The sequence below is a fragment of the Hyla sarda genome, unplaced genomic scaffold, assembly GCF_029499605.1.
Source record: "Hyla sarda isolate aHylSar1 unplaced genomic scaffold, aHylSar1.hap1 scaffold_1970, whole genome shotgun sequence".
NCBI lineage: Eukaryota > Metazoa > Chordata > Amphibia > Anura > Hylidae > Hyla > Hyla sarda.
Genome location: NW_026608628.1, coordinates 1 through 23289, shown reverse-complemented (window position 1 = coordinate 23289; position 23289 = coordinate 1). Strand labels below are relative to the sequence as shown.

At 48.7% G+C, this 23289-nt stretch overlaps 7 non-coding genes and 1 pseudogene across 7 annotated transcripts; all 8 read left to right on the top strand.

Annotated features, from left to right (window-relative positions):
• The first annotated feature begins 1251 nt into the window (after positions 1–1251).
• On the top strand, positions 1252–1442 carry LOC130317048 (U2 spliceosomal RNA). The gene has a single exon (XR_008864237.1). It is a non-coding gene; the product is annotated as a U2 spliceosomal RNA (small nuclear RNA).
• A 2090-nt stretch (positions 1443–3532) lies between these two features.
• LOC130317070 (U2 spliceosomal RNA) lies at positions 3533–3723 on the top strand. Its single transcript, XR_008864256.1, has one exon. It is a non-coding gene; the product is annotated as a U2 spliceosomal RNA (small nuclear RNA).
• A 2097-nt stretch (positions 3724–5820) lies between these two features.
• On the top strand, positions 5821–6011 carry LOC130317066 (U2 spliceosomal RNA). The gene has a single exon (XR_008864253.1). It is a non-coding gene; the product is annotated as a U2 spliceosomal RNA (small nuclear RNA).
• A 7345-nt stretch (positions 6012–13356) lies between these two features.
• LOC130317067 (U2 spliceosomal RNA) lies at positions 13357–13530 on the top strand (annotated as a pseudogene).
• Positions 13531–15616: 2086 nt separating this feature from the next.
• LOC130317069 (U2 spliceosomal RNA) lies at positions 15617–15807 on the top strand. The gene has a single exon (XR_008864255.1). It is a non-coding gene; the product is annotated as a U2 spliceosomal RNA (small nuclear RNA).
• Positions 15808–17896: 2089 nt separating this feature from the next.
• LOC130317068 (U2 spliceosomal RNA) lies at positions 17897–18087 on the top strand. Its single transcript, XR_008864254.1, has one exon. It is a non-coding gene; the product is annotated as a U2 spliceosomal RNA (small nuclear RNA).
• A 2085-nt stretch (positions 18088–20172) lies between these two features.
• LOC130317059 (U2 spliceosomal RNA) lies at positions 20173–20363 on the top strand. Its single transcript, XR_008864247.1, has one exon. It is a non-coding gene; the product is annotated as a U2 spliceosomal RNA (small nuclear RNA).
• A 2097-nt stretch (positions 20364–22460) lies between these two features.
• Positions 22461–22651, top strand: LOC130317047 (U2 spliceosomal RNA). The gene has a single exon (XR_008864236.1). It is a non-coding gene; the product is annotated as a U2 spliceosomal RNA (small nuclear RNA).
• The last annotated feature ends 638 nt before the right edge of the window (positions 22652–23289 follow it).

Below are 23289 nucleotides of genomic sequence, written 5' to 3'. Positions count from 1 at the left end.
TAATGTTGTAAAAATGCTCTAGAAGCTAAAGTCGCAGAAATGTCACACATATTTGGCCTGCAACTTTCTGTGCGACAAATTCAGACAGGAAAAATCAGTATAAATCCTTAGAAAATTATCCCCCAGTGTCTCCATCTGCTGGCGGTATTGAATAAGCATTGCTGCACTGATGGGGTATGCATTAGACGAAAAAAAAGAAGAAAAAGAAGAATAATACGCCCAGAAAAGAGGCGAAAAGGAGAAAAACGTAAAAAAACGTGAAAAAAAAGTAAGAGGAAGAGAAGGGAAAAAAAGGTGGAAATGGGTTTAAAAGTGATTTCGGCGGAGAAATATATATATATATATATATATATATATATATATATATATATATATATACGCGCACACACACACATATATATAAACGTATTCTCCGTTGAGATATTGCAGCCGCTGCTGTGTCCAGGCCCAGGAGCCTTAGCACTGTGCTGTGATGTCACTCAATACCACTGACATCACTAGGTGTAAACAACATCTCTCCTTTGCTGTGTATGTGACTATGGAGCTGTTTGGTGATGTCGTCTATTATGGCCTTCATAGAAGCAACAGGAGATTGTTGCATCCATCTAGAACCCTCAGAACTACAGTGCTATGATGTCACTCACTTCCACAGGCCTTGCAGAGTGTAAACAACAACAACCCAGCTTTGTTGTGTATGTAACCATAGGGATTTGTGATGTCACCTAGAACCTTCACAGCAGCGACAGCTTTATGAGGAGCATCAGCACTGCTCTGCCTGAGCAGAACCATCACCGCCATAGGTTGTCAAATAACCCGGATTTAACCCACACAGGTAAGTCCAATGGGGTACAGGCATGTCCTCTATGCTTACAGCTTCCCGTGGGTGTTGGTTTGATACCGTTTGGGGACAGCCAAGGAGGCATCTGCAGGCAACAAAGGTAGGTGTGTGCTTGTGTGTGTGTTTCCTATGCAGATCCTAAGCCCAGTGTCACATGCAAGTAGGAGGAGTAAGAAGGGTTCCTGGCAAATCCGGGTTATGGATTGCATTTAAAAAGGCCCCGTGGGAGTGCAATGGGCCCCTGTCTTGCTGCTTAGCAATAATGGTATGGGTTTAGGTTCTGCTGTGTGTACTGGTGGTTGACTGCCCCCCAGCCCAGAGTGTGCATGGAAAATTGTCTGGCAGCCTCCCTGACAGCAAGCAGTGATAGTGCCCATGAAGGGGACCTTGTTGGGCCCGCCCCTTTCACGGTTATCGCTTCTCGGCCTTTTGGCTAAGATCAAGTGTAGTATCTGTTCTTATCAGTTTAATATCTGATACGTCCCCTATCTGGGGACCATATATTAAATGGATTTTTGAGAACGGGGGCCGATTTCGAAGCTTGCTTCCGTCGCCCTATGCATTGACCCGATATGGCAGTATCTTCGGGTACAGTGCACCACCCCCTTACAGGGTTAAAAAGAAAGATTCCTACTTTCATTGCTACCTGCTTGCTGGCTAGCCAGCTAGCCAGCCCTGTGGGCCTTGCTGCTGCTGCTGCAGCCAAAAAACAAAAGGTGGTGCTGCTGCTGCTTCTGCTGCTTCTGCTTCTGCTTGTGTCTGGCCGCTGTTGGAGCGTCCAGGCACAGGACTTCTGCTGCTGCTGACTAAATGGCCTCCTTAATTGGATCATTTGAGTAGCCAGCACACCTGTGCAGGTAGGGCATGACATGATAGGCAGCTGCCTTGATAGCGGGTGGGTGCTGAAAGTTCCTAATTGACAAAATAAGATTAATGCTTATGAAGAAATATAAAATCTCATCCCTTCCCCAATATCGCGCCACACCCCTACCCCTTAATTCCCTGGTTGAACTTGATGGACATATGTCTTTTTTCGACCGTACTAACTATGTAACTATGTAACATAACATGGGGGGGGTCTCCTGGCTGTTCACACAGGTGTGTCATTGCTGTACATTGACCATGCATTGCTTCTGTGGTATTGCAAAGGCAAAGACAAATGCTTCCAGCCATCCATTGCACTAATGGATTGGTCATCAGCTGGCTGTCTATGTCCCGCATCAATATAGACCAAAGTACAGAGGGTTAGGCTATGCTATTGTGCACCTACCTGATGCATCAGAAGGTGCGAGGCCCTTGCTAAATTCTGTGCACAGACTTTGAGATCTATACTTTAGACTGTATCTAAACCTGCTCCAACATGGACTGACATTCTGGCCTTCTTTCAGCCGATGCGACTTGTCTGTCGCTGAACAGTCGCTTTTTATGTATTCAGCACCTATGTATAATGTTGTAAAAATGCTCTAGAAGCTAAAGTCGCAGAAATGTCACACATATTTGGCCTGCAACTTTCTGTGCGACAAATTCAGACAGGAAAAATCAGTATAAATCCTTAGAAAATTATCCCCCAGTGTCTCCATCTGCTGGCGGTATTGAATAAGCATTGCTGCACTGATGGGGTATGCATTAGACGAAAAAAAAGAAGAAAAAGAAGAATAATACGCCCAGAAAAGAGGCGAAAAGGAGAAAAACGTAAAAAAACGTGAAAAAAAAGTAAGAGGAAGAGAAGGGAAAAAAAGGTGGAAATGGGTTTAAAAGTGATTTCGGCGGAGAAATATATATATATATATATATATATATATATATATATATATATATATACGCGCACACACACACATATATATAAACGTATTCTCCGTTGAGATATTGCAGCCGCTGCTGTGTCCAGGCCCAGGAGCCTTAGCACTGTGCTGTGATGTCACTCAATACCACTGACATCACTAGGTGTAAACAACATCTCTCCTTTGCTGTGTATGTGACTATGGAGCTGTTTGGTGATGTCGTCTATTATGGCCTTCATAGAAGCAACAGGAGATTGTTGCATCCATCTAGAACCCTCAGAACTACAGTGCTATGATGTCACTCACTTCCACAGGCCTTGCAGAGTGTAAACAACAACAACCCAGCTTTGTTGTGTATGTAACCATAGGGATTTGTGATGTCACCTAGAACCTTCACAGCAGCGACAGCTTTATGAGGAGCATCAGCACTGCTCTGCCTGAGCAGAACCATCACCGCCATAGGTTGTCAAATAACCCGGATTTAACCCACACAGGTAAGTCCAATGGGGTACAGGCATGTCCTCTATGCTTACAGCTTCCCGTGGGTGTTGGTTTGATACCGTTTGGGGACAGCCAAGGAGGCATCTGCAGGCAACAAAGGTAGGTGTGTGCTTGTGTGTGTGTTTCCTATGCAGATCCTAAGCCCAGTGTCACATGCAAGTAGGAGGAGTAAGAAGGGTTCCTGGCAAATCCGGGTTATGGATTGCATTTAAAAAGGCCCCGTGGGAGTGCAATGGGCCCCTGTCTTGCTGCTTAGCAATAATGGTATGGGTTTAGGTTCTGCTGTGTGTACTGGTGGTTGACTGCCCCCCAGCCCAGAGTGTGCATGGAAAATTGTCTGGCAGCCTCCCTGACAGCAAGCAGTGATAGTGCCCATGAAGGGGACCTTGTTGGGCCCGCCCCTTTCACGGTTATCGCTTCTCGGCCTTTTGGCTAAGATCAAGTGTAGTATCTGTTCTTATCAGTTTAATATCTGATACGTCCCCTATCTGGGGACCATATATTAAATGGATTTTTGAGAACGGGGGCCGATTTCGAAGCTTGCTTCCGTCGCCCTATGCATTGACCCGATATGGCAGTATCTTCGGGTACAGTGCACCACCCCCTTACAGGGTTAAAAAGAAAGATTCCTACTTTCATTGCTACCTGCTTGCTGGCTAGCCAGCTAGCCAGCCCTGTGGGCCTTGCTGCTGCTGCTGCAGCCAAAAAACAAAAGGTGGTGCTGCTGCTGCTTCTGCTGCTTCTGCTTCTGCTTGTGTCTGGCCCCTGTTGGAGCGTCCAGGCACAGGACTTCTGCTGCTGCTGACTAAATGGCCTCCTTAATTGGATCATTTGAGTAGCCAGCACACCTGTGCAGGTAGGGCATGACATGATAGGCAGCTGCCTTGATAGCGGGTGGGTGCTGAATGTTCCTAATTGACAAAATAAGATTAATGCTTATGAAGAAATATAAAATCTCATCCCTTCCCCAATATCGCGCCACACCCCTACCCCTTAATTCCCTGGTTGAACGTGATGGACATATGTCTTTTTTCGACCGTACTAACTATGTAACTATGTAACATAACATGGGGGGGGGGGGGGGGGGGTCTCCTGGCTGTTCACACAGGTGTGTCATTGCTGTACATTGACCATGCATTGCTTCTGTGGTATTGCAAAGGCAAAGACAAATGCTTCCAGCCATCCATTGCACTAATGGATTGGTCATCAGCTGGCTGTCTATGTCCCGCATCAATATAGACCAAAGTACAGAGGGTTAGGCTATGCTATTGTGCACCTACCTGATGCATCAGAAGGTGCGAGGCCCTTGCTAAATTCTGTGCACAGACTTTGAGATCTATACTTTAGACTGTATCTAAACCTGCTCCAACATGGACTGACATTCTGGCCTACTTTCAGCCGATGCGACTTGTCTGTCGCTGAACAGTCGCTTTTTATGTATTCAGCACCTATGTATAATGTTGTAAAAATGCTCTAGAAGCTAAAGTCGCAGAAATGTCACACATATTTGGCCTGCAACTTTCTGTGCGACAAATTCAGACAGGAAAAATCAGTATAAATCCTTAGAAAATTATCCCCCAGTGTCTCCATCTGCTGGCGGTATTGAATAAGCATTGCTGCACTGATGGGGTATGCATTAGACGAAAAAAAAGAAGAAAAAGAAGAATAATACGCCCAGAAAAGAGGCGAAAAGGAGAAAAACGTAAAAAAACGTGAAAAAAAAGTAAGAGGAAGAGAAGGGAAAAAAAGGTGGAAATGGGTTTAAAAGTGATTTCGGCGGAGAAATATATATATATATATATATATATATATATATATATATATATATGCGCACACACACACATAGATATAAACGTATTCTCCGTTGAGATATTGCAGCCGCTGCTGTGTCCAGGCCCAGGAGCCTTAGCACTGTGCTGTGATGTCACTCAATACCACTGACATCACTAGGTGTAAACAACATCTCTCCTTTGCTGTGTATGTGACTATGGAGCTGTTTGGTGATGTCGTCTATTACGGCCTTCATAGAAGCAACAGGAGATTGTTGCATCCATCTTGAACCCTCAGAACTACAGTGCTATGATGTCACTCACTTCCACAGGCCTTGCAGAGTGTAAACAACAACAACCCAGCTTTGTTGTGTATGTAACCAAAGGGATTTGTGATGTCACCTAGAACCTTCACAGCAGCGACAGCTTTATGAGGAGCATCAGCACTGCTCTGCCTGAGCAGAACCATCACCGCCATAGGTTGTCAAATAACCCGGATTTAACCCACACAGGTAAGTCCAATGGGGTGCAGGCATGTCCTCTATGCTTACAGCTTCCCGTGGGTGTTGGTTTGATACCGTTTGGGGACAGCCAAGGAGGCATCTGCAGGCAACAAAGGTAGGTGTGTGCTTGTGTGTGTGTTTCCTATGCAGATCCTAAGCCCAGTGTCACATGCAAGTAGGAGGAGTAAGAAGGGTTCCTGGCAAATCCGGGTTATGGATTGCATTTAAAAAGGCCCCGTGGGAGTGCAATGGGCCCCTGTCTTGCTGCTTAGCAATAATGGTATGGGTTTAGGTTCTGCTGTGTGTACTGGTGGTTGACTGCCCCCCAGCCCAGAGTGTGCATGGAAAATTGTCTGGCAGCCTCCCTGACAGCAAGCAGTGATAGTGCCCATGAAGGGGACCTTGTTGGGCCCGCCCCTTTCACGGTTATCGCTTCTCGGCCTTTTGGCTAAGATCAAGTGTAGTATCTGTTCTTATCAGTTTAATATCTGATACGCCCCCTATCTGGGGACCATATATTAAATGGATTTTTGAGAACGGGGGCCGATTTCGAAGCTTGCTTCCGTCGCCCTATGCATTGACCCGATATGGCAGTATCTTCGGGTACAGTGCACCACCCCCTTACAGGGTTAAAAAGAAAGATTCCTACTTTCATTGCTACCTGCTTGCTGGCTAGCCAGCTAGCCAGCCCTGTGGGCCTTGCTGCTGCTGCAGCCAAAAAACAAAAGGTGGTGCTGCTGCTGCTTCTGCTGCTTCTGCTTCTGCTTGTGTCTGGCCCCTGTTGGAGCGTCCAGGCACAGGACTTCTGCTGCTGCTGACTAAATGGCCTCCTTAATTGGATCATTTGAGTAGCCAGCACACCTGTGCAGGTAGGGCATGACATGATAGGCAGCTGCCTTGATAGCGGGTGGGTGCTGAATGTTCCTAATTGACAAAATAAGATTAATGCTTATGAAGAAATATAAAATCTCATCCCTTCCCCAATATCGCGCCACACCCCTACCCCTTAATTCCCTGGTTGAACGTGATGGACATATGTCTTTTTTCGACCGTACTAACTATGTAACTATGTAACATAACATGGGGGGGGGGGGGGGGGTCTCCTGGCTGTTCACACAGGTGTGTCATTGCTGTACATTGACCATGCATTGCTTCTGTGGTATTGCAAAGGCAAAGACAAATGCTTCCAGCCATCCATTGCACTAATGGATTGGTCATCAGCTGGCTGTCTATGTCCCGCATCAATATAGACCAAAGTACAGAGGGTTAGGCTATGCTATTGTGCACCTACCTGATGCATCAGAAGGTGCGAGGCCCTTGCTAAATTCTGTGCACAGACTTTGAGATCTATGCTTTAGACTGTATCTAAACCTGCTCCAACATGGACTGACATTCTGGCCTACTTTCAGCCGATGCGACTTGTCTGTCGCTGAACAGTCGCTTTTTATGTATTCAGCACCTATGTATAATGTTGTAAAAATGCTCTAGAAGCTAAAGTCGCAGAAATGTCACACATATTTGGCCTGCAACTTTCTGTGCGACAAATTCAGACAGGAAAAATCAGTATAAATCCTTAGAAAATTATCCCCCAGTGTCTCCATCTGCTGGCGGTATTGAATAAGCATTGCTGCACTGATGGGGTATGCATTAGACGAAAAAAAAGAAGAAAAAGAAGAATAATACGCCCAGAAAAGAGGCGAAAAGGAGAAAAACGTAAAAAAACGTGAAAAAAAAGTAAGAGGAAGAGAAGGGAAAAAAAGGTGGAAATGGGTTTAAAAGTGATTTCGGCGGAGAAATATATATATATATATATATATATATATATATATATATATATATATATACGCACACACACACATAGATATAAACGTATTCTCCGTTGAGATATTGCAGCCGCTGCTGTGTCCAGGCCCAGGAGCCTTAGCACTGTGCTGTGATGTCACTCAATACCACTGACATCACTAGGTGTAAACAACATCTCTCCTTTGCTGTGTATGTGACTATGGAGCTGTTTGGTGATGTCGTCTATTACGGCCTTCATAGAAGCAACAGGAGATTACCTGGCAGGGGAGATACCATGATCGCTACGGTCTGAAGAACTCCAAGCATTGTGGTAGAGATTTTGCGTAGTACGATTGCAGTACTTTTCGTTCTTATTAGAACCGCATTTCTCTAGAGCATACCACCTGAAGATCGTCTCCTGCCTGCCTCGGAACATCTGAAGAAGGAGAAGATCTTGAAGACTGCAGCTCCGGAAGAAGCCGACGAAGAACCTGGAAGAAGGGAATCGGCGGTGAATTCCGGAACAGCGGCGAAGAGGAAGGCGGCGCAGAATCTTTTCGAAGAAACTCGCTGCCTCTGGAGAAGGATTTGCATAGCTCCTCCCACCGGGACCGGATCTGCATAGCTCCTCCCACCCGGGAAAGAAGACTTTGCGAAGCCTCTCTCCACAAGCAAGCAAGGAAGCGGAAAAGAGCCTGCTGGAAGAAGCCATGGCCTCAACCAGCAAGTCCACCCAGGAGGCTGCAGGGCAAGGCCTGGAGGTCCAGCCCCAACCACAGCAAGCTTCAACCTCCACCACGGCAAGGCAGAAGGGCGGCAGAATTCCTAACCTGGAAGCTCCAACCCTGGAGCCCTGGATGAGGCAGACTGTTGCCTTGAAGCTCAAGCCCGTGGACGGAAGGGTGCCGGACATGTCCCACGACGTGTTCTGCAAGAAGATGCTGGCGGATCAAGGCTTCCCCACGGCTGACACCCTGGGAATAGCAACCTTCTTTTCGGGAATCTTCTACATCACCTTTGCCACCATTGGGACCTGTAGAAGATACTGGGAGGTGGTGAAAGCGGCGAGTCCCGAATCCCCTTTCTCTCGCTTTGTGGGCAACTGCCTTATTCAAAGAGAGGAGAGGCGGGTGACGGTCTCAATGCGGAACCCACACACCCCAGGCACGGACATCTCGACCTTCCTGAAGCGCTTCTGCACCGTGGTGAGGGAGCCCACCCGCATCCTGAACTCACTCGGATACTGGACCTGCAAGTGGTCTGTGGTCGTCAGACTCAACAAGAACCCTGCTTCTCCAGACGGACTACAGCACCTGCCAACGACATTTTCCTTGGGCAACTCCACAGGACTTATCTTCTACCCGGACATGCCGCAGACCTGCAGGAGATGTGGCAAGATGGGCCACGAGGGCAAGGACTGTACGGAGGATGCCTGCAGGTATTGCCGTGTGACAGGTCACACGACCAAGGACTGCCCCAAGAGCAAGACCTGCAACCTCTGCGGACTGGCAGCCCACAGCTACAAGGACTGCCCCCAGAGGGAGAGAACATGGGCATCTGTGGCAGCGAGAGCACCGAAGCCAGCCCCAGCTCCGGAGCCAACACCACGGATGGCCAAGCCGACCAAGGAGGGTAAGAAGGCGAAAGCCACCACCCCTGCCCCGTCCCGCCCCTCCCCTGCACCTCCCGCCCCATCCCCTGCCCCTCCCGCCCCATCTCCTGCCCCATCCCGCCCCACCCCTGCCCCATCCCGTCCCACCCCTGCCCCTCCTGCCCCATCCCGTCCCACCCCTGCCCCTCCTGCCCCATCCCGTCCCACCCCCACCCCTCCTGCCCCATCCCGCCCCACCCCTGCCCCCCGTACCCCACCCCGGCCCACCCCTGCCCCCCGTACCCCACCCCGGCCCCCCCCTCCCCCGTCCTCCCCTGCCCGGCCCACCCCTGCCCCGTCCTCCCCTGCCCGGCCCACCCCTGCCCTGTCCTCCCCTGCCCGGGCACTCTCTCCTGCCCCCCGCCCCACCCAGCCTCCTTTCTCTCCTGGCCCAGCAGCACCTAACCCCCCTCCAGCTGCTGGTGCCCGCCCTTCGGAGGACTTTCCTGTGCTTCCTCCCCCAGGTACCATACAGAGGAAGAGGAAAGGAAGGGACAACGTATCAGAAGAGTCCCACAAAAGAAAGATAATCGAGACCTGCGAGACCCCTCAAGCTTCAGATGAGGAGGAGGAGATGGAGCAGGTCTGCGAGAGCCTTGAGGCTTCAGAAGGAGAGGAGGTGATGGAGCAGGCCCAAGTGGAGCAGGTCCAAGCAGAGCCAGTCCAAGCTCAATCTATGGAGGAGCTGCTGCAGGACCCAGAGGTTAAGAAAATCCTGGACACTCCGTCCAACACGGTCTACGACGAGTTCTTGGAAGGGCGCTACGAGAAGCCACAGGAGCCGACAGGCGCCAGAGAAGAGGACCCGTCCGACCAGACTGGTAACTAGTATCAGAACTAACCTCTCTTTTTATTCCCATGGCTGATCTCAACATCTTCTGCATTAATGTGAGGAGTATTAGAGCTTGGTTCAGATTTCAGACTGTTCTTACGTTCTTAGATTCCCAGAGGTGTGATGTTTACATGTTGCAGGAATGTGCTTTGTCTGCTTCTAGGTCTTACAACCATCTGGCCAGGCAGTGGCCTCACGGCCCTTCCTACTGGTCTGGTGGGGGCGACAATAGGTCTGCGGGGGTGGCCATCCTGATCAGGGGAGGTAACTTTGCACTTGATTCCGTCCGGGAGCTCGTCTGTGGCAGACTTCTTGTCGCAGACGGTTCCTGGGCGGGTGAGCCCGTGCGGCTCATCAACGTGTATGCCTCCCCTGAGAGGGATGTCCGACTGGAGGTTCTCCAGGCCCTGCGGGCTGAACTCGCCACCACTAGGGCAGTAGTGTTGGGTGGTGACTTCAACTGCCCCATTGAGGTGGAAGGGCGCAGTTCTGGCACATCCGCCAACCTGGACGTGACGTCTAAACTGCTGATTGAGATGGTGACGGAGGCATCCCTGCAGGACGTTGTCGGGTCCATCGGGAACGGCTCCGTAAACTATACGTGGAGCCGCCCCGATGGCTCGCTCCGTTCTCGGATAGACTTCATCTTCACTTCGAGAGCAGTCAGAAAGGTGTCGTACTCTATGGTCCCCTGCTTCTTCTCTGACCACAGGGCCATTCGATTCCGGGGGACTCTGGGCCATGGATTCCCACCTGGCCCGGGCTCCTGGAAGTTGAATTGTGCCCTGTTGGAGCAGAGGGAGGTCATGGAGGAACTTAGGGATGCTTACCTTGTATGGCGAAATGACAAATGTCTGTTCAAGTGCATCAGCGATTGGTGGGAATATGTTAAAGTCGAATTCCGTTGTTTCTTTCAGGCAAAAGGCAGACAACAGGCGTGTGCGAAGAAGTGGGACTTGAGGAAACTGCAGCGCGAGCTGCGGTCCCTGCAGGACCTGCTCCAGTGTGGCTGGGACGTCAGGGAGGAGCTGGAGGAGACCAAAAAGAGCTTGAAAAGGCACTTTGAGGAGGAATCCAAGCGAATCGTCTTTCGTTCCAAGGTGGAGAACCTGGAGAAGGGTGAGAAATGTAACTCTTTCTTTTTCAGGAAGCTCCATGCCGGCCACACGCCCCTGACTGAGCTACGAGATGAGACCGGACACATGAGGAGCGGCAAGGAGGAAGTGATGGGGGTCGTCCACGACTTCTACAGCAACCTCTACGCCTCCAAGTCATCCGACCCCGAAGCCGCCGAGAGGTTCCTGTCAGGTGTCACTAACGTTGTTGATCCCGCAGGTGCGGCGGCAATGGACGATCCCTTGACGGTGGGGGAGCTGCTCTCTGCCGCTAAATCCTTTAAGCCCGGCAGGACCCCGGGCAGTGACGGTCTCCCGGCCGAGCTCTACGTAGCGCTGGGTGACCTGATCTGTCCGGACCTGTTGGAGGTGTACGAGGAGATGGTGGTGGGGGGCAGAATGCCTCCGTCGTTGAGGGAAGGGATGATCACGATCTTGTATAAGCGGAAGGGGGAGAGATGTGACCTGAAAAACTGGCGTCCCATCTCTCTCCTGAACGTGGACTACAAGATCCTCGCCAAGGTGCTGGCCAACAGGCTGAAACCTGTCATGGGGCAGATCGTCCATCCGGACCAGACCTGCAGCATTCCTGGCCGCAGGATTGCCGACAGCCTTGCCCTTGTGAGAGACACGGTCCATTACATCCAGGACCGCGGGGGCCGCGCCGCCCTGGTCAGCTTAGATCAGGAGAAGGCGTTCGACCGTGTCTCCCACGCATTCATGGACAGGGTTTTGCGCAGGCTGGGTCTGGGGAAGATGTTTTGCTCTTTTGTTAACGTTATGTATTTTGACATTTACAGCACGGTGTTGGTGAACGGCTGGAAGACTGACCCCTTTTCCATTCTTTCAGGGGTTAGACAAGGCTGCCCTCTTTCACCTCTCCTTTTTGTTTGTGTTATAGAGCTCTTCGCTGAGACTATCCGGCAGAATGGAGAGATCAGAGGGATCACCGCACCAGGACCAGATCGCCACGAGGTCAAGTGCTCGCTCTACATGGACGACGTGACCGTCTTCTGCGCTGACCAGCGTTCGGTGACTGCACTCGTCCAGACCTGCGAGGACTTCGGCAGAGCTTCGGGGGCAAAAGTCAACTGCGGGAAGTCGGAGGCCATGCTCTTCGGGGAATGGCACCTGGCTTCTCCCGCCCCCTTCCCCTTTGCCGTTAAGCCGGACTTCATTCAAATTCTTGGAGTCTGGTTCGGGAAGGAAGGAGCGGCCCTTAAGTCTTGGCAAGACCGACTAGGAAGGATAAACTCGAAGATCGGACTGTGGAGCTCCAGAAAGCTCACGATGGAAGGCAAGGCACTTGTCCTGCGGAGTGAAGTTTTGCCTGTGCTCCAATATACCGCACAGGCCTGGCCTCCCCATACCACCGTTTGCAAGGCCATCACCCGGACAGTGTTTGGCTTCGTCTGGGGCAAAATGGACAGAGTCAAGAGGACCGTGATGTACAAGGAACCCCGCAAGGGTGGGAAGGGAATACCCGACATCCCCGCTCTGCTGAGGGCCTCCTTTGCATGTGTCACGGTGCAGCGGACTCTTGTAGAAAAGACTGGCTCAGCGGGCAGGTCCATGTCTCGCTTGCTTCTCATGCCCCTCTGGAGACAGCTGGGCTGGGACAAGTGGGACAGCTCCATCCCTTACAACTGGAACACTCCCTGGTTCTATGGGGATGTTGTCCGGTTTGTGAGGGAGCACCAGCTGGAAGGACTGAAACCAGACCTATGGAAGCCAAAGACAATCCACAAGCTCATCCGAGCTAAGGACTCGACCGAGCTGGTTCCGGGACTCCCCGCAGCCACTGCAGAGACAGTTTGGAACAATGTGGCCTCAAAGCGGCTTACCAATGGACACAAGGACTTGTCGTGGATGGCCGTCATGGGAGGTCTCTCTCTCAGGTCATTCATGCATGCCCGCAACCTGTGCAAGACCCGGTACTGCCCCCGTTGCCCCTACGTGGAGGAAACATCTTTCCACGTGTTTTGGCAGTGCCCCTTTGCACAGGGTCTGTTGGACGCCCTAGAACAGGAACTCAGAGACTCAGTGCCCAGGAGCTGCCTATCGTACCATTCGGTGCTTTACGGCCTGTTCCCTGGGACCCACGACGTGGAGGCCATCCAGGAGGCCTGGCGCCTTATGAACTGTTTTAAGGACGCAGTGTGGCTCTCCAGGAACCGCCTCGTGATCAACAGGGAAAACATGTCCGTCCGGGACTGCCGCAGGTTCATCAAGAACCTGCTTAGAGACTATTCCATCTTGGACAGCTCGGCCGTTGATGAGGAAGAAGAGGAGTGAAGACCCCTCTCCTTCTCCCATGTCTCCCTGAAGATACAGCCCAACAGTTTGGCCCTGTGATCCGCCCCCTCCCTACCCCCACATAGTCGCCCACACCCCTACCCCGATCACAGATTGTATTATTTGGTTTTCGTTTGATCTCTTGTGCTTTTCTATTGCAGGATTGAGCTGAATGTTAGAGTAGCATGGTGTGCGATGTATAGCTTAGGGAACCTTTGCTGTGTATTGTACTATCATGCTTTGTGTGACTGTAATTTATTGTACGACTTGTAATGACTGAACGGAAAATAAAGCTCTTTCAATCAAAAAATCTGTTCTTATCAGTTTAATATCTGATACGTCCCCTATCTGGGGACCATATATTAAATGGATTTTTGAGAACGGGGGCCGATTTCGAAGCTTGCTTCCGTCGCCCTATGCATTGACCCGATATGGCAGTATCTTCGGGTACAGTGCACCACCCCCTTACAGGGTTAAAAAGAAAGATTCCTACTTTCATTGCTACCTGCTTGCTGGCTAGCCAGCTAGCCAGCCCTGTGGGCCTTGCTGCTGCTGCTGCAGCCAAAAAACAAAAGGTGGTGCTGCTGCTGCTTCTGCTGCTTCTGCTTCTGCTTGTGTCTGGCCGCTGTTGGAGCGTCCAGGCACAGGACTTCTGCTGCTGCTGACTAAATGGCCTCCTTAATTGGATCATTTGAGTAGCCAGCACACCTGTGCAGGTAGGGCATGACATGATAGGCAGCTGCCTTGATAGCGGGTGGGTGCTGAATGTTCCTAATTGACAAAATAAGATTAATGCTTATGAAGAAATATAAAATCTCATCCCTTCCCCAATATCGCGCCACACCCCTACCCCTTAATTCCCTGGTTGAACTTGATGGACATATGTCTTTTTTCGACCGTACTAACTATGTAACTATGTAACATAACATGGGGGGGGTCTCCTGGCTGTTCACACAGGTGTGTCATTGCTGTACATTGACCATGCATTGCTTCTGTGGTATTGCAAAGGCAAAGACAAATGCTTCCAGCCATCCATTGCACTAATGGATTGGTCATCAGCTGGCTGTCTATGTCCCGCATCAATATAGACCAAAGTACAGAGGGTTAGGCTATGCTATTGTGCACCTACCTGATGCATCAGAAGGTGCGAGGCCCTTGCTAAATTCTGTGCACAGACTTTGAGATCTATACTTTAGACTGTATCTAAACCTGCTCCAACATGGACTGACATTCTGGCCTACTTTCAGCCGATGCGACTTGTCTGTCGCTGAACAGTCGCTTTTTATGTATTCAGCACCTATGTATAATGTTGTAAAAATGCTCTAGAAGCTAAAGTCGCAGAAATGTCACACATATTTGGCCTGCAACTTTCTGTGCGACAAATTCAGACAGGAAAAATCAGTATAAATCCTTAGAAAATTATCCCCCAGTGTCTCCATCTGCTGGCGGTATTGAATAAGCATTGCTGCACTGATGGGGTATGCATTAGACGAAAAAAAAGAAGAAAAAGAAGAATAATACGCCCAGAAAAGAGGCGAAAAGGAGAAAAACGTAAAAAAACGTGAAAAAAAAGTAAGAGGAAGAGAAGGGAAAAAAAGGTGGAAATGGGTTTAAAAGTGATTTCGGCGGAGAAATATATATATATATATATATATATATATATATATATATATATACGCGCACACACACACATATATATAAACGTATTCTCCGTTGAGATATTGCAGCCGCTGCTGTGTCCAGGCCCAGGAGCCTTAGCACTGTGCTGTGATGTCACTCAATACCACTGACATCACTAGGTGTAAACAACATCTCTCCTTTGCTGTGTATGTGACTATGGAGCTGTTTGGTGATGTCGTCTATTATGGCCTTCATAGAAGCAACAGGAGATTGTTGCATCCATCTAGAACCCTCAGAACTACAGTGCTATGATGTCACTCACTTCCACAGGCCTTGCAGAGTGTAAACAACAACAACCCAGCTTTGTTGTGTATGTAACCATAGGGATTTGTGATGTCACCTAGAACCTTCACAGCAGCGACAGCTTTATGAGGAGCATCAGCACTGCTCTGCCTGAGCAGAACCATCACCGCCATAGGTTGTCAAATAACCCGGATTTAACCCACACAGGTAAGTCCAATGGGGTGCAGGCATGTCCTCTATGCGTACAGCTTCCCGTGGGTGTTGGTTTGATACCGTTTGGGGACAGCCAAGGAGGCATCTGCAGGCAACAAAGGTAGGTGTGTGCTTGTGTGTGTGTTTCCTATGCAGATCCTAAGCCCAGTGTCACATGCAAGTAGGAGGAGTAAGAAGGGTTCCTGGCAAATCCGGGTTATGGATTGCATTTAAAAAGGCCCCGTGGGAGTGCAATGGGCCCCTGTCTTGCTGCTTAGCAATAATGGTATGGGTTTAGGTTCTGCTGTGTGTACTGGTGGTTGACTGCCCCCCAGCCCAGAGTGTGCATGGAAAATTGTCTGGCAGCCTCCCTGACAGCAAGCAGTGATAGTGCCCATGAAGGGGACCTTGTTGGGCCCGCCCCTTTCACGGTTATCGCTTCTCGGCCTTTTGGCTAAGATCAAGTGTAGTATCTGTTCTTATCAGTTTAATATCTGATACGTCCCCTATCTGGGGACCATATATTAAATGGATTTTTGAGAACGGGGGCCGATTTCGAAGCTTGCTTCCGTCGCCCTATGCATTGACCCGATATGGCAGTATCTTCGGGTACAGTGCACCACCCCCTTACAGGGTTAAAAAGAAAGATTCCTACTTTCATTGCTACCTGCTTGCTGGCTAGCCAGCTAGCCAGCCCTGTGGGCCTTGCTGCTGCTGCTGCAGCCAAAAAACAAAAGGTGGTGCTGCTGCTGCTTCTGCTGCTTCTGCTTCTGCTTGTGTCTGGCCGCTGTTGGAGCGTCCAGGCACAGGACTTCTGCTGCTGCTGACTAAATGGCCTCCTTAATTGGATCATTTGAGTAGCCAGCACACCTGTGCAGGTAGGGCATGACATGATAGGCAGCTGCCTTGATAGCGGGTGGGTGCTGAATGTTCCTAATTGACAAAATAAGATTAATGCTTATGAAGAAATATAAAATCTCATCCCTTCCCCAATATCGCGCCACACCCCTACCCCTTAATTCCCTGGTTGAACTTGATGGACATATGTCTTTTTTCGACCGTACTAACTATGTAACTATGTAACATAACATGGGGGGGGTCTCCTGGCTGTTCACACAGGTGTGTCATTGCTGTACATTGACCATGCATTGCTTCTGTGGTATTGCAAAGGCAAAGACAAATGCTTCCAGCCATCCATTGCACTAATGGATTGGTCATCAGCTGGCTGTCTATGTCCCGCATCAATATAGACCAAAGTACAGAGGGTTAGGCTATGCTATTGTGCACCTACCTGATGCATCAGAAGGTGCGAGGCCCTTGCTAAATTCTGTGCACAGACTTTGAGATCTATACTTTAGACTGTATCTAAACCTGCTCCAACATGGACTGACATTCTGGCCTACTTTCAGCCGATGCGACTTGTCTGTCGCTGAACAGTCGCTTTTTATGTATTCAGCACCTATGTATAATGTTGTAAAAATGCTCTAGAAGCTAAAGTCGCAGAAATGTCACACATATTTGGCCTGCAACTTTCTGTGCGACAAATTCAGACAGGAAAAATCAGTATAAATCCTTAGAAAATTATCCCCCAGTGTCTCCATCTGCTGGCGGTATTGAATAAGCATTGCTGCACTGATGGGGTATGCATTAGACGAAAAAAAAAGAAGAAAAAGAAGAATAATACGCCCAGAAAAGAGGCGAAAAGGAGAAAAACGTAAAAAAACGTGAAAAAAAAGTAAGAGGAAGAGAAGGGAAAAAAAGGTGGAAATGGGTTTAAAAGTGATTTCGGCGGAGAAATATATATATATATATATATATATATATATATATATATATATATACGCGCACACACACACATATATATAAACGTATTCTCCGTTGAGATATTGCAGCCGCTGCTGTGTCCAGGCCCAGGAGCCTTAGCACTGTGCTGTGATGTCACTCAATACCACTGACATCACTAGGTGTAAACAACATCTCTCCTTTGCTGTGTATGTGACTATGGAGCTGTTTGGTGATGTCGTCTATTATGGCCTTCATAGAAGCAACAGGAGATTGTTGCATCCATCTAGAACCCTCAGAACTACAGTGCTATGATGTCACTCACTTCCACAGGCCTTGCAGAGTGTAAACAACAACAACCCAGCTTTGTTGTGTATGTAACCATAGGGATTTGTGATGTCACCTAGAACCTTCACAGCAGCGACAGCTTTATGAGGAGCATCAGCACTGCTCTGCCTGAGCAGAACCATCACCGCCATAGGTTGTCAAATAACCCGGATTTAACCCACACAGGTAAGTCCAATGGGGTGCAGGCATGTCCTCTATGCTTACAGCTTCCCGTGGGTGTTGGTTTGATACCGTTTGGGGACAGCCAAGGAGGCATCTGCAGGCAACAAAGGTAGGTGTGTGCTTGTGTGTGTGTTTCCTATGCAGATCCTAAGCCCAGTGTCACATGCAAGTAGGAGGAGTAAGAAGGGTTCCTGGCAAATCCGGGTTATGGATTGCATTTAAAAAGGCCCCGTGGGAGTGCAATGGGCCCCTGTCTTGCTGCTTAGCAATAATGGTATGGGTTTAGGTTCTGCTGTGTGTACTGGTGGTTGACTGCCCCCCAGCCCAGAGTGTGCATGGAAAATTGTCTGGCAGCCTCCCTGACAGCAAGCAGTGATAGTGCCCATGAAGGGGACCTTGTTGGGCCCGCCCCTTTCACGGTTATCGCTTCTCGGCCTTTTGGCTAAGATCAAGTGTAGTATCTGTTCTTATCAGTTTAATATCTGATACGTCCCCTATCTGGGGACCATATATTAAATGGATTTTTGAGAACGGGGGCCGATTTCGAAGCTTGCTTCCGTCGCCCTATGCATTGACCCGATATGGCAGTATCTTCGGGTACAGTGCACCACCCCCTTACAGGGTTAAAAAGAAAGATTCCTACTTTCATTGCTACCTGCTTGCTGGCTAGCCAGCTAGCCAGCCCTGTGGGCCTTGCTGCTGCTGCTGCAGCCAAAAAACAAAAGGTGGTGCTGCTGCTGCTTCTGCTGCTTCTGCTTCTGCTTGTGTCTGGCCGCTGTTGGAGCGTCCAGGCACAGGACTTCTGCTGCTGCTGACTAAATGGCCTCCTTAATTGGATCATTTGAGTAGCCAGCACACCTGTGCAGGTAGGGCATGACATGATAGGCAGCTGCCTTGATAGCGGGTGGGTGCTGAATGTTCCTAATTGACAAAATAAGATTAATGCTTATGAAGAAATATAAAATCTCATCCCTTCCCCAATATCGCGCCACACCCCTACCCCTTAATTCCCTGGTTGAACTTGATGGACATATGTCTTTTTTCGACCGTACTAACTATGTAACTATGTAACATAACATGGGGGGGGTCTCCTGGCTGTTCACACAGGTGTGTCATTGCTGTACATTGACCATGCATTGCTTCTGTGGTATTGCAAAGGCAAAGACAAATGCTTCCAGCCATCCATTGCACTAATGGATTGGTCATCAGCTGGCTGTCTATGTCCCGCATCAATATAGACCAAAGTACAGAGGGTTAGGCTATGCTATTGTGCACCTACCTGATGCATCAGAAGGTGCGAGGCCCTTGCTAAATTCTGTGTACAGACTTTGAGATCTATACTTTAGACTGTATCTAAACCTGCTCCAACATGGACTGACATTCTGGCCTACTTTCAGCCGATGCGACTTGTCTGTCGCTGAACAGTCGCTTTTTATGTATTCAGCACCTATGTATAATGTTGTAAAAATGCTCTAGAAGCTAAAGTCGCAGAAATGTCACACATATTTGGCCTGCAACTTTCTGTGCGACAAATTCAGACAGGAAAAATCAGTATAAATCCTTAGAAAATTATCCCCCAGTGTCTCCATCTGCTGGCGGTATTGAATAAGCATTGCTGCACTGATGGGGTATGCATTAGACGAAAAAAAAGAAGAAAAAGAAGAATAATACGCCCAGAAAAGAGGCGAAAAGGAGAAAAACGTAAAAAAACGTGAAAAAAAAGTAAGAGGAAGAGAAGGGAAAAAAAGGTGGAAATGGGTTTAAAAGTGATTTCGGCGGAGAATATATATATATATATATATATATATATATATATATATATATACGCGCACACACACACATATATATAAACGTATTCTCCGTTGAGATATTGCAGCCGCTGCTGTGTCCAGGCCCAGGAGCCTTAGCACTGTGCTGTGATGTCACTCAATACCACTGACATCACTAGGTGTAAACAACATCTCTCCTTTGCTGTGTATGTCACTATGGAGCTGTTTGGTGATGTCGTCTATTATGGCCTTCATAGAAGCAACAGGAGATTGTTGCATCCATCTAGAACCCTCAGAACTACAGTGCTATGATGTCACTCACTTCCACAGGCCTTGCAGAGTGTAAACAACAACAACCCAGCTTTGTTGTGTATGTAACCATAGGGATTTGTGATGTCACCTAGAACCTTCACAGCAGCGACAGCTTTATGAGGAGCATCAGCACTGCTCTGCCTGAGCAGAACCATCACCGCCATAGGTTGTCAAATAACCCGGATTTAACCCACACAGGTAAGTCCAATGGGGTGCAGGCATGTCCTCTATGCTTACAGCTTCCCGTGGGTGTTGGTTTGATACCGTTTGGGGACAGCCAAGGAGGCATCTGCAGGCAACAAAGGTAGGTGTGTGCTTGTGTGTGTGTTTCCTATGCAGATCCTAAGCCCAGTGTCACATGCAAGTAGGAGGAGTAAGAAGGGTTCCTGGCAAATCCGGGTTATGGATTGCATTTAAAAAGGCCCCGTGGGAGTGCAATGGGCCCCTGTCTTGCTGCTTAGCAATAATGGTATGGGTTTAGGTTCTGCTGTGTGTACTGGTGGTTGACTGCCCCCCAGCCCAGAGTGTGCATGGAAAATTGTCTGGCAGCCTCCCTGACAGCAAGCAGTGATAGTGCCCATGAAGGGGACCTTGTTGGGCCCGCCCCTTTCACGGTTATCGCTTCTCGGCCTTTTGGCTAAGATCAAGTGTAGTATCTGTTCTTATCAGTTTAATATCTGATACGTCCCCTATCTGGGGACCATATATTAAATGGATTTTTGAGAACGGGGGCCGATTTCGAAGCTTGCTTCCGTCGCCCTATGCATTGACCCGATATGGCAGTATCTTCGGGTACAGTGCACCACCCCCTTACAGGGTTAAAAAGAAAGATTCCTACTTTCATTGCTACCTGCTTGCTGGCTAGCCAGCTAGCCAGCCCTGTGGGCCTTGCTGCTGCTGCTGCAGCCAAAAAACAAAAGGTGGTGCTGCTGCTGCTTCTGCTGCTTCTGCTGCTTCTGCTTCTGCTTGTGTCTGGCCGCTGTTGGAGCGTCCAGGCACAGGACTTCTGCTGCTGCTGACTAAATGGCCTCCTTAATTGGATCATTTGAGTAGCCAGCACACCTGTGCAGGTAGGGCATGACATGATAGGCAGCTGCCTTGATAGCGGGTGGGTGCTGAATGTTCCTAATTGACAAAATAAGATTAATGCTTATGAAGAAATATAAAATCTCATCCCTTCCCCAATATCGCGCCACACCCCTACCCCTTAATTCCCTGGTTGAACTTGATGGACATATGTCTTTTTTCGACCGTACTAACTATGTAACTATGTAACATAACATGGGGGGGGTCTCCTGGCTGTTCACACAGGTGTGTCATTGCTGTACATTGACCATGCATTGCTTCTGTGGTATTGCAAAGGCAAAGACAAATGCTTCCAGCCATCCATTGCACTAATGGATTGGTCATCAGCTGGCTGTCTATGTCCCGCATCAATATAGACCAAAGTACAGAGGGTTAGGCTATGCTATTGTGCACCTACCTGATGCATCAGAAGGTGCGAGGCCCTTGCTAAATTCTGTGCACAGACTTTGAGATCTATACTTTAGACTGTATCTAAACCTGCTCCAACATGGACTGACATTCTGGCCTACTTTCAGCCGATGCGACTTGTCTGTCGCTGAACAGTCGCTTTTTATGTATTCAGCACCTATGTATAATGTTGTAAAAATGCTCTAGAAGCTAAAGTCGCAGAAATGTCACACATATTTGGCCTGCAACTTTCTGTGCGACAAATTCAGACAGGAAAAATCAGTATAAATCCTTAGAAAATTATCCCCCAGTGTCTCCATCTGCTGGCGGTATTGAATAAGCATTGCTGCACTGATGGGGTATGCATTAGACGAAAAAAAAGAAGAAAAAGAAGAATAATACGCCCAGAAAAGAGGCGAAAAGGAGAAAAACGTAAAAAAACGTGAAAAAAAAGTAAGAGGAAGAGAAGGGAAAAAAAGGTGGAAATGGGTTTAAAAGTGATTTCGGCGGAGAAATATATATATATATATATATATATATATATATATATATATATATACGCGCACACACACACATATATATAAACGTATTCTCCGTTGAGATATTGCAGCCGCTGCTGTGTCCAGGCCCAGGAGCCTTAGCACTGTGCTGTGATGTCACTCAATACCACTGACATCACTAGGTGTAAACAACATCTCTCCTTTGCTGTGTATGTGACTATGGAGCTGTTTGGTGATGTCGTCTATTATGGCCTTCATAGAAGCAACAGGAGATTGTTGCATCCATCTAGAACCCTCAGAACTACAGTGCTATGATGTCACTCACTTCCACAGGCCTTGCAGAGTGTAAACAACAACAACCCAGCTTTGTTGTGTATGTAACCATAGGGATTTGTGATGTCACCTAGAACCTTCACAGCAGCGACAGCTTTATGAGGAGCATCAGCACTGCTCTGCCTGAGCAGAACCATCACCGCCATAGGTTGTCAAATAACCCGGATTTAACCCACACAGGTAAGTCCAATGGGGTGCAGGCATGTCCTCTATGCTTACAGCTTCCCGTGGGTGTTGGTTTGATACCGTTTGGGGACAGCCAAGGAGGCATCTGCAGGCAACAAAGGTAGGTGTGTGCTTGTGTGTGTGTTTCCTATGCAGATCCTAAGCCCAGTGTCACATGCAAGTAGGAGGAGTAAGAAGGGTTCCTGGCAAATCCGGGTTATGGATTGCATTTAAAAAGGCCCCGTGGGAGTGCAATGGGCCCCTGTCTTGCTGCTTAGCAATAATGGTATGGGTTTAGGTTCTGCTGTGTGTACTGGTGGTTGACTGCCCCCCAGCCCAGAGTGTGCATGGAAAATTGTCTGGCAGCCTCCCTGACAGCAAGCAGTGATAGTGCCCATGAAGGGGACCTTGTTGGGCCCGCCCCTTTCACGGTTATCGCTTCTCGGCCTTTTGGCTAAGATCAAGTGTAGTATCTGTTCTTATCAGTTTAATATCTGATACGTCCCCTATCTGGGGACCATATATTAAATGGATTTTTGAGAACGGGGGCCGATTTCGAAGCTTGCTTCCGTCGCCCTATGCATTGACCCGATATGGCAGTATCTTCGGGTACAGTGCACCACCCCCTTACAGGGTTAAAAAGAAAGATTCCTACTTTCATTGCTACCTGCTTGCTGGCTAGCCAGCTAGCCAGCCCTGTGGGCCTTGCTGCTGCTGCTGCAGCCAAAAAACAAAAGGTGGTGCTGCTGCTGCTTCTGCTGCTTCTGCTTCTGCTTGTGTCTGGCCGCTGTTGGAGCGTCCAGGCACAGGACTTCTGCTGCTGCTGACTAAATGGCCTCCTTAATTGGATCATTTGAGTAGCCAGCACACCTGTGCAGGTAGGGCATGACATGATAGGCAGCTGCCTTGATAGCGGGTGGGTGCTGAATGTTCCTAATTGACAAAATAAGATTAATGCTTATGAAGAAATATAAAATCTCATCCCTTCCCCAATATCGCGCCACACCCCTACCCCTTAATTCCCTGGTTGAACTTGATGGACATATGTCTTTTTTCGACCGTACTAACTATGTAACTATGTAACATAACATGGGGGGGTGGTCTCCTGGCTGTTCACACAGGTGTGTCATTGCTGTACATTGACCATGCATTGCTTCTGTGGTATTGCAAAGGCAAAGACAAATGCTTCCAGCCATCCATTGCACTAATGGATTGGTCATCAGCTGGCTGTCTATGTCCCGCATCAATATAGACCAAAGTACA